We start from the raw sequence: 16001 nt of genomic DNA on the forward strand, positions 1-16001 counted from the left end.
GAAAATAATTGTCTGCAAGTTTTGGAGCAGTCTCCCTAATAAAACACCACCCATCCCTGCAGCGCTGAATAAAGAAATAAGTCTCCACATCTTCTTTAGGCATCCACCAGTTGCTGATAAATCATTTTTATGAACATGGCACTGCAGTAGCATTGTAAAACTGACTCTCTGTCTGGATCAAAGAGCCTTGGATGTCTTGATCCCTATCTCAATCTCAATCTCTGGCAGCCCTCTTCACGTTCCCTAAACAAGTGAATACTCCTACAGTCCTGGTCTGGTGACCCACAGGGTGCAGGCTTTTGTTCTAAACTTAGCACTAAAACCCTTAATTAAACTAATCAACTTACTGTATCATCTGGCAAATGATTAGTTGGGTGTAATGCTTGCCCTGAGCATAGTCCCTGTACTCCTGATGCAGCATAGTCCAATCCCAACAGCAGAGGGCAGTAGTGGAGCCAGGACTGGACTGCACCATTGCAGACAGTGCCGAGAGGGGAGTAGCAGCTTTTGCGTACCTACAGCTCAGGTTGCAGATCTGTCACCAGCCCAGCGCTTGCACACAGAGGGCCTCACATTTTGTAATGGGGGGGAAGGGGAGAGTCGTGACACCATCCTGGTCACTGACAAAGGGCTAGGGTACACAGTGATTCGCCCTCGCGTCCAGCCAGTCAACACCACTAAACGCCTTTCATCTGGCCTAATAGCTCCCACGGGAAAGAACGCTAGGCTGCCACAGAGGACTGAGATGAGCCTACAGTAGCTGCCAAAAGCCACATCGAAGAACGGACTAAGAGTAGCTAACCAGAGTAGCAATAGCTCCAATGAACGTTCCCTTGTTATCAAGTGAGAGTATAAAGAATGATTTGTCCAGTACTGCTTCATGATGATAAGGAGAGCAGAGTGTGAGACTCACCGGTAGTGGGTTGAAGTGCTGGTCTACGAGGTGGTGTATCCATAGTCGAAGAACGAGTGTCGCAGGACAACATCTATCCCCTGCATCGCTGCCATGCCTAGAGTGTTCAGCCACCTGAAACCCACACACACGCACACACGCACACACACACACACACACACATACACACACAAAGTGAGAATAATGCCTGAGTGAGGTGATACTTTATTTGATTGATTGATTTATAGATTGATGATTGTACTTACAGAAAGCCAGCAGCGTAGGTATCCAGAGAGGTTATTGGTTCCTCAGCCACTCGGACCTACTCCACCCAACCCACACCTTCTTACAGGTGCATGGCTATTCACTACCTGAGAGAGAGAGAGAGAGGAGAGAGAGAGAGAGAGAGAGAGAGAGAGAGAGAGAGAGAGAGAGAGAGAAGAGAGAGAGAGAGAGAGAGAGAGAGAGGAGAGAGAGAGAGAGAGAGAGAGAGAGAGAGAGAGAGAGAGAGAGAGAGAGAGAGACAGAGAGAAACAGAGGGGGCAAGAGAGGGAGAGGAAAGAGAGAGGGACAGAGTGGAAAGAGAGGGATAAAGAGAGAGGGGGGAGAACAGACAACAGAAAAATAGAGGATCAGATCAAAGAAAGAGAAAGGGCTGCAGGTAGCCTAGCGGTTTAGAGCATTGGGCTAGTAACCGTAAGGTCGCTAGTTTGAATCCCCGAGCCGACAAGGTGACAAATCTGTTGATGTGCCCTTAAGCAAGGCACTTAACCTAATTGCTCCAGGGTTGCCGTTAATAATGGCAGACCTTGGCTGTGACCCCACTCTCTGAGGGTGTCTCACGGGAGTTGGGCCCTAATTTATGTGTTCTCTGGTGCTGCATGGAAAATGGTCCAGGAACAAAAGGACAATGCCCAAGGACTAGTCAGCCCTTCCCCTCTGAGGGGCCAAAATGTATCTCTCTGTTACAGTATTCAGAGGACTGACTATTGTGACAGAATAATGCTATTGTATCCATGTCTGGTATCTATCTGAAACTTGTTCACTGAGGATAACTCTGATGCTATCTCTATATATATATATATATATTGAGCTGTAGTCAATTAACAGCATTCTAAGAGAGGCATTTAATTCCTTTATTTTTATTTTTTACCTTTATTTAACTAGGCAAGTCAATTAAGAACAAATTCCTATTTACAATGACGGCCTACCAAAAGGCAAAAGGCCTCCTGCGGGGACAGGGGCTGGGATTAAAAATACAAATATAGGCTAAAAAACCCACATCACGACAAGAGAGACACCACAACACTACATAAAGAGAGACCTAAGACAACAACATAGCATGGCAGCAACACATGCATGGTAGCAACACCACATGACAACAACATGGTAGCAACACAACATGGTAGCAGCACAAAACATGGTACAAACATTATTGGGCACAGACAACAGCACAAAGGCAAGAAGGTAGAGACAACAATACATCACATGAAGCATGCACAACTGTCAGTAAGAGTGTCCATGATTGATTCTTATGGATGTATTATCTCTGTGGTTACTTGTGTCTGTACAGGGTGAACTCTGAATTACTTTATTATGCAAAGGGATGTTATTGTCTTCTCAGGAATTCTGTCTTATTTATATTGTTCTTTAGATTCTGTGACAGATTCTCTGTGGAGATTGGACCTGAGAGTGTTTAGGTTACTGTAAACTTGGTCTCGTTTGATTGGTTAATGGGGGTTGGTTTTGGGTTGGAAGGTTACACCTTCAGATATTATAAATGGAATTAAATGCCTTTGTTCTCTCTCTTAGAATGCTGTTCATTGACTACAGCTCTAATGCACTCCACACTTCCCACCTGGACAAGAGGAACACCTACGTGAGAATGCTATTCATTGACTACAGCTCAGCCTTCAACACCATTATCCCCTCCAAGCTCGTCACCAAGCTTAGGACTCTGGGTCTGAACACCTCCCTCTGCAACTGGATCCTGGACTTCCTGATGGGCCGACCCCAGGTGGTGAGGGTAGGCAACATCATCTCCACCACGCTGACCCTTAACACAGGGGCCCACAGGGGTGTGTACTTAGTCCCCTCCTGTACTCCCGGTTCACCCACGACTGTGTGGCCACGCACAATTCCAACACCATTATCTAGTTCGCTGACGACACTACATTTACATTTTTGTCATTTAGCAGACGCTCTTATCCAGAGAGACTTACAGTTAGTGAGTGCATACATTTTCATACTTTTTCATACTGTTTTCATACTGGACCCCCGTGGGAAACGAACCCACAACCCTGGCATTGCAAGCACCATGCTCTACCAACTGAGCTACACGGGGCTACCACACGGTGGTAGGCCTGATCACCAGCGACGATGAGTCAGCCTACAGGGAGGAGGTCAGTGACCTGACAGTGTGGTTTAGGAGCAAGACCAAGGATCTGATCGTGGACTACAGGAAACGGGGGGGGCTTGCACGCCCCCATCCACATCGACGGGGCGGCAGTGGAGCAGGTATACAGCTTCAAGTTCCTCGGATGGCAGAGGGTTGTGCGGACAGCCCTGTACATTACTGGGGCCGAGCTCCCTGCCATCCAGGACCTCTATATAAGGCGGTGTGAAAAGAAGGCCCGGAAAATCCCAACCACCCAAGCCATAGACTATTTTCCCTGCTGCCGTACCGGTGCATCAAGTCTGACACCAACAGGCTCCTGAACAGCTTCTATCCCCAAGCAATACGACTGATAAATAGCTAACAAAATGGCTACACGGACCGAGTCTACCTTGTATCTTTATTAAACTTTTATTTCAGTATTTGCACTGTCTCTATGCACACTCACAGGGCCCTACACACTCACACACACTGTCACTCCAACACACACACAAACACTCACTCCATAATTTGCTCATTCACACATAATATGCACATACATATATACTGACTCTACACACCCGCACACCCACTCACATGCAAGCATCTGCTACTCTGTTTATCTTATATCCTGAAGTGAAGTCCTTTTTTTTTTCTTCTAGTAATACATTGTTATTGATTATTGCATTGTTGGGTTTTGCTTTGTAATGCTTGTTAATGTTTTGTAACTTAAGCTTGATGCCTTGTATGTGAATCCATTCATTTTGTTATAGGCTTTGGTTTTTCCATTTATGTTTTGAGGTTGGACGTATAGCTCGTTAGCACATAGGGCACCAATGTCACCTCATTGGTCAGTATGTGTTACACATTTGCTGGTTGCCATCTCTGTGCTGACCCAGGTGCTATTTAAGAGTGGCTGGCCCAGTGTTCCAGTTGTCTTGATAGTTGTGGAGGGTTAACACCTTTAGTTGGTGCTCCCTATTTAAATTTTTAGACAAACAATCCTTTATCTGATTTTGTTTTGCTCCACCTTTTTGTTTTACTTCCTGTCTTTAAGTTTGATGTGGGTTTTTCTTTTTTTTGCCTCTTCTCTGGCAAATTTAGTGGGCGTTCATGGTGGGTGTCTTTTAGGTTCCAGTTATTCAAGAATTGCCTTCACGAAAGGGTTGCGACCTACATTTATGAGCACAAGGATCTCACTCTTGAGAAAGCTGCAGTTCTTGCAGATGAGTTTGTGTTGACACACAAAACTACCTTCACAAACAAAGCACCCAGTAGTTATCCCTACGCAAAAAGCAATCCAGAGTAGTCACCTCCTACTATGAGGTTTCGTCCCATTTCTTCAGTGCCCAAAGAGAAAGATCGGCAGAAAAAGTTATTTTTTTGTATCCGACAGTTTGTCATTACTGCCTTGAGAAAGGACACAGTCTCTCAGTTTCCTAAGTCGAAACAGAAGAATGAGAGCGAGAAAAATAAGTTTCTACTTGTAGGAGCACTCCAGCTCATCAAGTCTCTGGTTGGGACTGGTGTATCTCATAAACAAGATTTTAGATCAGATGTGTATCAACCCTTTGTTTCAGATGGGTTCGTGTCTCTGCAGAGTGGCGATGCTGTTAAGCAGCCGGTGACGATACTGCGAGACACTGGGGCAGCCCAGTCCTTCATTTTGGGGTGTTTTGCCTTTGTCCGACTCTTCAGCAACTGGTTACAGTGTGTTAGTACAAGGCGTGGAGACGGGTTGTAGGAAGTTCCTTTGTATAATGTGGAACTCGAGTCTGATCTTATTTCTGGTTCCGTTGTCGTTGGAGTGAGGCCGAGCCTGCCGGTGAAGGGGATCTCATTTATTTTGGGAAACAATTTGGCTGAAGGGAAGGTTGTGCCAAATCCTGTCATTTGTAAGGAACCCAGAGTAGAAGAACCTGATGGGTTATCAGAAAAGTACCCTAGCATGTTCCCAGCGTGTGCCGTTACACGTGCTATGTCTAAGAAAGTCGCAGGAAGTAAGTCTAGTGTTGAGGAGGATGTCAGCGATCCCACCATGGCCGATCTGTCTGAGATGTTTATGGGTGATCCTGATTTTGCTAAACCTGAGTTGACCTTTCCTTTGAAAACTCCAAAGGAACCAGAGGACAGGTTCCAGCAAGTGCTACAACAGTTGGGTGTAACCAATTGCCCCTCTAGTGTCTACCATCCAGAGGCTCAAGGTGCTCTTGAGAGATTTAATCAGACTCTGAAGTCTACAGTGCATTCGGAAAGTATTCACTATGATCACAGCAAAAATCCAAGATGGCAGCATGTCAAGTCGTTTGTCAAGTCGTTTGTTTGTGACTAGTACATTTTAACCTACTAATAATCTATTTATTTATGGTTGCGTAACTTCGTTGTTGCGTAGTGCAAACTATTTTATTTTTGCTGGTGTAAAGATCACGGGTCCTCCTCAACTCGGAACTTCATTACTTGAAGTTTACCAAAGTAACCCTATCTCTGGCTGGCCTGAGTTCCTCGTTAGTCCGCGGAGTGTCTTGTCCGAGCTGCTCCTTGCTCTTCGCCTGGCTGTCAGTGGCAGCTCAACCCGTTCTCTCTATCGCCCTCAACACTCAATCTACTCACACGCGCAAACACTCACATTGACTCACATACACGCTGTCCCTCTCTCCACTTACCTTCGTTGGCCTCTTGTTTTTTGGTCAGAGAAAATGACAATTTACGTGGTATTGCTTTGTGCACTGACTTTATTGAACTCTGGAGAAAACGAACATTGTCGCAGGGTGAGTACATCTGACAATGTACTCTCGCGTCCATTAGACATTTTGTCTGCAGGAACTCGCTCTTTTTCACTCGGTCTACTCGTCCAAGTGCCGATGCATTTGTGGCATGATGTGAACAGTACGAATTTGTGTCACTACCAAAGTCTAATGGTTTTAAATGACTGTTTTGTATTGTCTGGAAACTCACTTGTAGAATTCGCTTGCAGTAGGTCTCTTAAAAAAGAGAAGCCGTGCAAGGTTATTAAACAGAGGTGCCTAGTTATTCTTCTGTTGTTGATATCAGGTAATGTGCAACCTAACCCTGGCCCTGATATGCAATGTCTCCAAACCCCCTCTGATTTTAAATCAAGATCTGGTTTTGGTATTTTTCATTTAAATGTACGCAGCCTGTTGTCAAAAATTGATGGGGTTAGGATTTGGGCTAAATCAACTGATGCTGATGTAATTGTGTTTTCGGAAACCTGGCTCAGCAAGTCTATTTTTGATAAGGATATTTGTATAAGTGGTTACAATGTTTATCGTGCAGATCGGGTTAAGAAAGGTGGGGGTGTGGCTATATATGTAAAATCTAAATTCCATGTAAGTGTGGCAAAGTCTGAAACTATTTGTAAACAGTTGGAATTTCTTGCTTTGAATATTGAGGTTTCAAAGGGCCTCTCTATAACTGTGATTGGCTGTTATAGACCCCCCTCTGCTCTTGGTGATGCATTTTCTTCTTTGACGCACCTTATGTCTAAACTTCTTTACAGTGAAATGATCTTGATTGGTGATCTCAACTGGTGTTGGTTAAAGCCGGTGTCTGATGATTTAAAAATGTTTTGTAATTCTATGAATCTTACCCAGTTGATTAATTCACCCACTCGCCCAAATCTTAAATGCCCTGATAAATCTACCCTGATTGATTTGATATTGACAAATGTTCCACATAAATATTCTGCGGTTGGTGTTTTTTGTAATGATTTAAGTGACCATTGTGCTGTTGTTGCTGTTAGAAATACTAAGGTTCCAAAGACAAATCCACGTTTTATTCGTAAGAGAAATTTGAAGTGTTTTAATGAGCAGGCTTTCTTTCATGATTTGTTTTATTTTGACTGGAGCAAGATTGAGCTTATCCCTGATGTGGAAACTGCCTGGATATTCTTTCATGATGGTTTTTTCCAAATAGTAAACAAACATGCACCATTCCGCAGGTTCAGGGTTAAAGGGCGGGATAATCCATGGTTTTCTTCTGAGCTGTCTTGTATTATTCACGACCGTAATCTAGCCTGGGCTAAAGCAAGGAAATCTTGTTCTGATGCTGATTGGCTTATTTTTAGGCAGTTAAGAAACAAGTGTTCTTTTCTTCTCAGGAAGGCCAAGTCTGAATATTTTATGTCTGTTACCACTGATAACCTGAATGACCCTAGAAAGTTTTGGAATGCTATTAAGTCTATGTCTGGTAACAGTAATGTTAATGAATTACCGTCATGTGTTTTGAAGGACTCTGTTGCTATATATGACAAAACTGAAATGCTGAATTGTTTCAATGAGCACTTTGTATCATCTGGTAGGCTGTTTGATTCAGTGTCCTCTGTCTCTGTACAACCCTGTGTGGATGAACCAGTGTCCTCTGTCTCTGTACAACCCTGTGTGGATGAACCAGTGAGAGCTGGTCAAACTTTTAGTTTTCTGCCATTCTCAGTGCAGGTGGTACATAAAGCCCTGAAATCCTTAGATCAAAGAAAGCCTGCAGGTCCTGATCTTTTGGATCCCTGCTTTTTAAATCTGGCAGCTGATTTCATAGCTGAACCACTTACATATCTGTTCAATCTAACCCTGGAATGTAATGAAATTCCAAAGATCTGGAAATCAGCATTTGTCCTACCACTTTTAAAAGGGGGAGATCCAACTCTTTTAAATAATTATAGGCCAATCTCAAAGCTGTCACCCCTGGTGAAAATACTTGAAACCCTTGTAAGTGAACAGCTAAAAGAGTTTTTATTTACTAACTCTATTTTATCAATGTATCAATCGGGCTTCAGGAAGAAGCATAGCACAATTACAGCAGCCATTAAGGTTTTAAATGATATCACTGAAGCCCTTGACATAAAACAGCACTGTGTCTCACTTTTTATTGATCTCTCTAAGGCTTTTGATACAGTTGATCATGCTATACTAAGGAAGAGATTGTTGAGTGTAGGTCTTTCGGAGCATGCAGTTGCATGGTTTGCTAACTATCTGTCTGATAGAACTCAGTGCACTCAATTTGATGGGCTTATGTCTGTTAAATTGTCTGTCCTGAATGGTGTGCCCCAGGGCTCTGTACTTGGTCCTCTCTTATTCACTATTTATATTAATGATTTAGACAAAAATGTCCAAAATGCACAACTTCATTTTTATGCTGATGATACTGTTATTTACTGTTGTGCCTCATCTCTTACAAAAGCTTTCCAGAACTTGCAAACTGCTTTTTATACTGTTCAACATACCTTGTGTCAATTGAAGCTTATCCTCAATACTGACAAAACTAAACTAATGGTGTTTTCTAATGCAAGAAATAGACCTCTGAACCTTTCACCTGTTACTACCTGTCAGGGCAAGGAGATTGAGGTTGTAACCTCATATAAATATCTTGGAATTCTAATTGATGACGGCCTCTCTTTTAAATTGCATATTCAACAACTTACAAAAAAATTGAAGCTGAAATTGGGATTTTATTTTAGGAATAAGGCCTGTTTTTCTTTTGAAGCCATAAGGAGGCTAGTATCAGCTACATTTATGCCTTTACTAGACTATGGGGATATTTTATATATGAATGCTTCCGCTCAGTGTTTGAGATCAATTGACACTCTTTATCATGGTACTTTGAGATTTATTTTAAACTGCAAAACCCTTACGCACCACTGTACTTTGTATACCAGGGTTGGCTGGCCTTCTCTAGTCACTCGTAGGCTCAGTCACTGGTATACTTTTATTTACAAAGCCATTTTGGGTTTACTACCTTTTTATTTGGGCATTTTTATTGTTCAGAAATGTGGTGGGTACTCTCTTCGTTCACTGGACTTTATCCTGCTAACTGTTCCAAATGTCCGAACTGAATTTGGTAAAAGGTCTTTTATGTACTCTGCGCCATCGTCTTGGAACACCTTACAAAATAATTTTAAACTGGAAGAACTTGTCCCGATTGGTGTTTTTAAATCTCTGATGAAGGATTTTGAGGCTGATTCCCTGACCTGTCAATGTCTTTAATTTGCTGTTTTTGATATTGTTATACTCTTGTGAATTCATGAATGGTTTTTACTAGATTACTTGTAGTTTTTCATGTTGTCTGTCTGTAATTTTTTGTAATGACTTGGTGCTGCCTATCTTGGCCAGGACGCTCTTGAAAAATAGATTTTAAATCTCAATGAGCCCTTCCTGGTTAAATAAAGGTTAAATAAATAAAAATAAATAAATTCAGACCCCTTGACTTTTTCCACATTTTGTTACATTACAGCTTTATTCTAAAATGTATTAAATAAATAAAAATGGTCATCAATCTACACACAATACCCCTTAATCACAAAGTCTAAACAGTTTTTCTTTAAATTTTAGCAAATGTACTAAAAATAAAAAACATAAATACCTTATTTACATAAGTATTCAGACCCTTTACTATGAGACTCGAAATTGAGCTCAGGTGCATCCTGTTTCCATTGATCATCCTTGAGATGTTTCTAGAACTTGATTGGAGTCCAACTGTGGTAAATACAATTGATTGGAGATTATTTGGAAAGGCACATACTTGTCTATATAAGGTCCCACAGTTGACAGTGTGTGTCAAAGCAAAAACTAAGCCATGAAGGTCGAAGGAATTGTCTGTAGAGCTCCAAGACAGGATTGTGTCGAGGCACAGACCTGGGGAAGGGTAACAAAAAATGTCTGCAGTATTGAAGGTCCCAAAGACCACAGTGGCCTCCATCATTCTTAAATGGAAGAAGTTTGGAACCACCAAGACTCTTCCAAGAGCTGGCCGCCCGGCCAAACTGAGCAATCGAGGGAGAAGGGCCTTGGTCAGAGAGGTGACCAATAACTCTATAGGAGAACATTCCAGAAGGACAACCATCTCTGCAGCACTCCAACAATCAGGCATTTATGGTAGAGTTGCCAGACGAAAGGCACTCCTCACTAAAACGCACATGACAGCCCTCTTGGAGTTTGCCAAAAGGCACCAAAAGACTCTCAGACCATGAGAAACAAGATTCTCTGGTCTGATGAAACCACGATTGAACTCTTTGGCCTGAATGCCAAGCGTCACGTCTGGAGGAAACCTGGCACCATCACTACGGGGAAGCATGGTGGTGGCAGCATCATGCTGTGGGGATGTTTTTCAGCGGCAGGGACTGGGAGACTAGTCAGGATAGAGGGAAAGATGAACGAAACAAAGTACAGAGAGGTCTTTGATGAAAACCTGCTCCAGAGCGCTCAGGACCTCAGACTGGGTTGAAGGTTCACCTTCCAACAGCACAATGACCTTAAGCACACAGCCAAGACAACACAGGAGTGGCTTCAGGACAAGTCTCTGAATGTTCTTGAGTGGCCCAGCCAGAGCCTGGACTTGAACCCGATCAAACATCTCTGGAGAGACCTGAAAATAGCTGTGCAGCGACGCTCCCCATCCAACCTGACAGAGCTTGAGAGGATCTGCAGAGACGAATGGGAGAAACTCCCCAAATACAGGTGTGCCAAGCTTGTAGCGTCATACCCAATAAGACTTGAGGTTGTAATCGATGCCAAAGGTGCTTCAACAAAGTACTGAGTAAAGGGTCTGCAAAAATGTATAAAAACCTGTTTTTGAATTGTCATTATGAGGTATTGTGTGTAGATTGATAAGGGGAAAAAAACAATTTAATCAATTTTAGAATAAGGCTGTAATGTAACAAAATGTGGAAAAAGTCAAGGGGTCTGAATACTTTCTGAATGCACTGTATGTTGAGAGCTTACTGCTTTGAGTTTGAGACAGACTGGGATGAAGGGGTCTTGTGCTGTTTGCAGCGCGGGAGGTTGTTCAGGAATCTCTCGGTTTTAGTCCGAATGAACTTGTGTTTGGACATTATGTCAGAGGTCCTTTGAGTTTGCTGAGAGAGATGTTGTTGAAGGGTGACACTTTAAAAACAAAAACAAATCTGTTGGAGCACATTAGTGCTTTTCGATACAGATTATGCCGCGCTTGTGAATTTGCCTTTGTTGTCCTGGTTTTGTTGACGGTTCTGGGGTCACCGTTGCAGGCTCGATTTCAGGCCCTTACCCCATAGTGAAAAAAATTGGTAATCTGGATTACATCATCGCCGGAGAAAAACCCGGCTGTGTCATGTCAACATGTTGAAACCATACTTCATCCGCTACGATTGGGCGGCGAAGTCGGTGAAAACCGGTAATGATGTTCTGCCTGTGGCCACTGCTGTCACAGTTTACTATAGTCTTCCTCAAGAGTACGACGAAAGCCCAATAAACCCTGTGCCGGTTGGAAGGTTGAGTAACTCAGAGATTCTAGAAAACCTTGATATCTTTCTGGCACACTTGTCTCCGGAGGAAAAAGGCAACATTTTTGAATATCAGGGTTTATTCTCAGATGTGCCAATCCAGACAATTGTACTAGAACATGACATTGACGTTGGGGACTCGGCCCCGATCAAACAACATTCCTATCGAGTGAACCCTGAAAAGAGAGAGAAGCTCCGCAGGGAGGTAGAGTTCATACTTGAGCACGCATTGCACAACATGGCAACAGTTTGTGGAGTTCGCTCGGAATATTAGTACCTAAGGCGGATGTGTCTCTGTGGTTTTGTTCTGATTTTCAGAAACTCAATACCGTAACTAAATCAGACTCATACCCTTTGCCCAGGGTCGACCATTGTGTTGACCATGTTGGAGCTGCTAATTACGTTAGCAAGTTCGATCTGCTGAAGGGATATTGGCAGGTCCCTCTAACTGAGAGTGCCAAAGAGTTGCCTGCTTTTGTCACTCCTGATGGTTTGTTTTCCTACCTTCGTCTCCCGTTCGGGATCCGAAATGCCGGAGCCACGTTTCAAAGGCTCATGCACATCGTGCTACGTGGCCTAGAAAATGCTGAGGCATATTTAGATGTGGTCGTATTTAGCACAACCTGCCCCAACACCTTCAGGATATTAGGAGTCTGTTCTGGCGTTTCACAGCTGCCAACCTGACAGTTAACCAATCAATCAATCAATTTTATTTTATATAGCCCTTCTTACATCAGCTAATATCTCGAAGTGCTGTACAGAAACCCAGCCTAAAACCCCAAACAGCTAGTAATGCAGGTGTAGAAGCACGGTGGCTAGGAAAAACTCCCTAGAAAGGCAAAACCTAGGAAGAAACCTAGAGAGGAACCAGGCTATGAGGGGTGGCCAGTCCTCTTCTGGCTGTGCCGGGTGGAGATTATAACAGAACCATGCCAAGATGTTCAAAAATGTTCATAAGTGACAAGCATGGTCAAATAATAATCAGGAATAAATCTCAGTTGGCTTTTCATAGCCGATCATTAGAGTTTAAAACAGCAGGTCTGGGACAGGTAGGGGTTCCATAACCGCAGGCAGAACAGTTTAAACTGGAATAGCAGCAAGGCCAGGCGGACTGGGGATAGCAAGGAGTCACCACGGCCGGTAGTCCCGACGTATGGTCCTAGGGCTCAGGTCTCTCAGTTGGCTTTTCATAGCCGATCATTTAGAGTTGAAAACAGCAGGTATGGGACAGGTAGGGGTTTCGTAGCCGCAGGCAGAACAGTTGAAACTGGAATAGCAGCAAGGCCAGGCGGACTGGGGGCAGCAGGGTGTCATCATGCCCGGTAGTCCTGACGTATGGTCCTAGGGCTCAGGTTCTCAGAGAGAAAGAGAGAACGAGAGAATTAGAGAGAGCATACTTAAATTCACACAGGACACTGGATAAGACAGGAGAAGTACTCCAGGTATAACCAACTAACCCCAGCCCCCCGACACATAAACTACTGCAGCATAAATACTGGAGGCTGAGACAGGAGCGGTCCGGAGACACTGTGGCCCCATCCGAAGAAACCCCCGGACAGGGCCAAACAGGAAGGATATAACCCCACCCACTCCGCCAAAGCACAGCCCCCGCACCACTAGAGGGATATCCCCAACCACCAACTTACAATCCTGAGACAAGGCCGAGTATAGCCCACAGAGGTCTCCACCACAGCACAAACCAAGGGGGGGGGGGGGCGCCAACCCAGACAGGAAGATCACGTCAGTAACTCAACCCACTCAAGTGACGCACCCCTCCCAGGGACGGCATGAAAGAGCACCAGCAGGCCAGTGACTCAGCCCCTGCAACAGGGTTAGAGGCAGAGAACCCCAGTGGAGAGGGGAACCGGCCTGGCAGAGACAGCAAGGGCTGTTCGTTGCTCCAGCCTTTCCGTTCACCTTCACACTCCTGGGCCAGACTACACTCAATCATATGACCTACTGAAGAGATAAGTCTTCAGTAAAGACTTAAAGGTTGAGACCGAGTCTGCGTCTCTCACATGGGTAGGCAGACTGTTCCATAAAAATGGAGATCTATAGGAGAAAGCCCTGCCTCCCGCTGTTTGCTTAGAAATTCTAGGGACAATTAGGAGGCCTGCGTCTTGTGACCGTAGCGTACGTATTGGTATGTACGGCAGGACCAACTCGGAAAGATAGGTAGGAGCAAGCCCATGTAACGCTTTATAGGTTAACAGTAAAACCTTGAAATCAGCCCTTGCCTTAACAGGAAGCCAGTGTAGGGAAGCTAGCACTGGAGTAATATGATCAAATTTCTTGGTTCTAGTCAGGATTCTAGCAGCCGTATTTAGCACTAACTGAAGTTTATTTAGTGCTTTATCCGGGTAGCCGGAAAATAGAGCATTGCAGTAGTCTAATCTAGAAGTAACAAATGCATGGATTAATTTTTCTGCATCATTTTTGGACAGAAAATTTCTGATTTTTGCAATGTTACGTAGATGGAAAAAAGCTGTCCTTGAAACAGTCTTGATATGTTCGTCAAAAGAGAGATCAGGGTCAAGAGTAACGCCTAGGTCCTTCACAGTTTTATTTGAGACGACTTTACAACCATCAAGATGAATTGTCAGATTTAACAGAAGATCTCTTTGTAACCTGTCTAAGAGCGAAATTGCCAGAACAACAGTCAAATATCTCAGGAAGGTGGTGGGGCAAGGGGATGTTCGACCAGTCCTGGCAAAAGTGGAGGCCATCAATAGCCTTCCAGTGCCAGCTTCTCGCCAGGAACTGCACCGATTCTTGGGAATGGCCGGTTACTACCGGGCTTTTTGCGCCACTCACAGATTTGACCAGTCTGAAAGTCGTTTTCTGTTGGAGCCCCGACTGTCAGGAGGCTTTTGAGAAGACAAAGAACCTTTTAGTCTCTGCACCGGTGTTAGCTGCTCCGGATTTTGATCATCCATTTGCTTTGTATATCGATGCCAGTGACGTAGAAGCAGGGGCTGTGCTCCTACAGAAAGACAATAACAACGTCAAGCACCCTGTGGGGTACTTTTCAAGAAATTGGCCTCATATAAAAAACACTACTCGACTACTGAGATGGGGACACTCGCTTTGGTACTGGCTCTTCAGCACCTCTGGTGGTCTATACCGATCATAACTCTAATTTTCCTGTAAAAGACGAGCTCCACGAATCGCAGACTCCTTCGCTGGAGTCTTATATTGCAGGAGTTTCCCCTTGAAATCAGACATGTCTGTGGTAAGGACAATTTGGTCGCTTATTGTCTTTCAAGGGTGGGCAGTCAATAAGTTTTGTGTTTTGCGTTTAGCCAGTGTGTTGCCCTGGCTCACAGTTTCTTTTGAGTGCACGTTTTGCTGTTTTGGAGATGAGTATTGTTTTGGTTGGGCTCGTTCCAAGGGGATGAGTGTCACGTTCGTTGAATGACGGGTCAGACCAAGGCACAGCGTGATATACGTACATGTTTATTAACTTATAAACCCACGACAAAATAACAAACCAAAACGAAACGTTAAGTCCAAGGTAGAACACACAACATACCTTACAAGGAACAAGATCCCACAACTACACAGTGCCAATAGGCTGCCTAAGTATGATCCCCAATCAGAGACAACTAGCGACAGCTGCCTCTGATTGGGAACCACACCGGCCAACATAGATCTATACATACTAGAATACAACATAGAAAAAGCACAACAAGGAATATACACACCCTGACTCAACATATAAGCATCCCCTGAGTCAGGGCGTGACAATGAGAGTTATAGAAGTGTACATAAGTTTTTCTAAAACTTGTGAGTTTTAGGCAACTATAGAAAGAAAAAGAAAAAAAGATTTAACAAATAATAAAAAGATTGTAAAAACATATAAATATATACAGTATATATTTAAAAGGAAAATAAAATGTGTGTTGTGTCTTATATTTAATTGTTGACAGCCAGTAAATGCCATGTTTACATTGGAGAAGGCAACGCATACGTAGCAATGCATTTAAGTTGATCATGTTGAGAAATGGAAGTTGTTTTCTGTTGGTGGTGAGCAAACTTGTCCAACAAAAATATAGGATATATTTGTTGTCTTAAGGGGGAAAGTGTTACAGGCTTTGGTTTTTCCATTTATGTTTTGAGGTTGCACTTTAGCACGTATAGCTCATTAGCACGTAGGACGCACCGATTGGTGTCACCTCATTAGTCAGTATGTGTTACACCTGTGCTGGTTGCCGTCTCGTTAGAGGGAAGGTGTTTTACCTGTGCTGACTCAGGTGCTATCTAAGATTGGCTGGCCCAGTGCTTCCGTTGTCTTGATAGATGCGGATGGTTAACACCTTTAGTTGGCGCTCCCTATTTAGATTTTTAGACAAACAATCCTTTATCTGATTTCCCTGATTTTGTTTTGCTCCACCCTTTTGGTTTACTTCCTGTCTTTAAGTTTGGTCTGGGTTTTTCTTTTGTTTGTCTCTTCTCTGGCAAATTTA

At 43.6% G+C, this 16001-nt stretch overlaps 1 pseudogene across 1 annotated transcript in view; it reads right to left on the bottom strand.

Annotated features, from left to right (window-relative positions):
- The window catches only part of LOC311126661 (inactive heparanase-2-like), a 131015-nt pseudogene that overhangs the window by 24522 nt on the left and 90492 nt on the right, over positions 1 to 16001 (bottom strand). Inside the window, exons 8-9 of the transcript in view lie at positions 1159 to 1263; positions 914 to 1027 (exon numbers count right to left, since the gene is read on the bottom strand). The product of the transcript in view is annotated as an inactive heparanase-2-like (transcript). The remainder of the gene's footprint in view (positions 1 to 913; positions 1028 to 1158; positions 1264 to 16001) is intronic.

The sequence above is a fragment of the Coregonus lavaretus genome (assembly GCF_964263955.1).
Source record: "Coregonus lavaretus genome assembly, chromosome: 1".
Classification (NCBI taxonomy): domain Eukaryota; kingdom Metazoa; phylum Chordata; class Actinopteri; order Salmoniformes; family Salmonidae; genus Coregonus; species Coregonus lavaretus.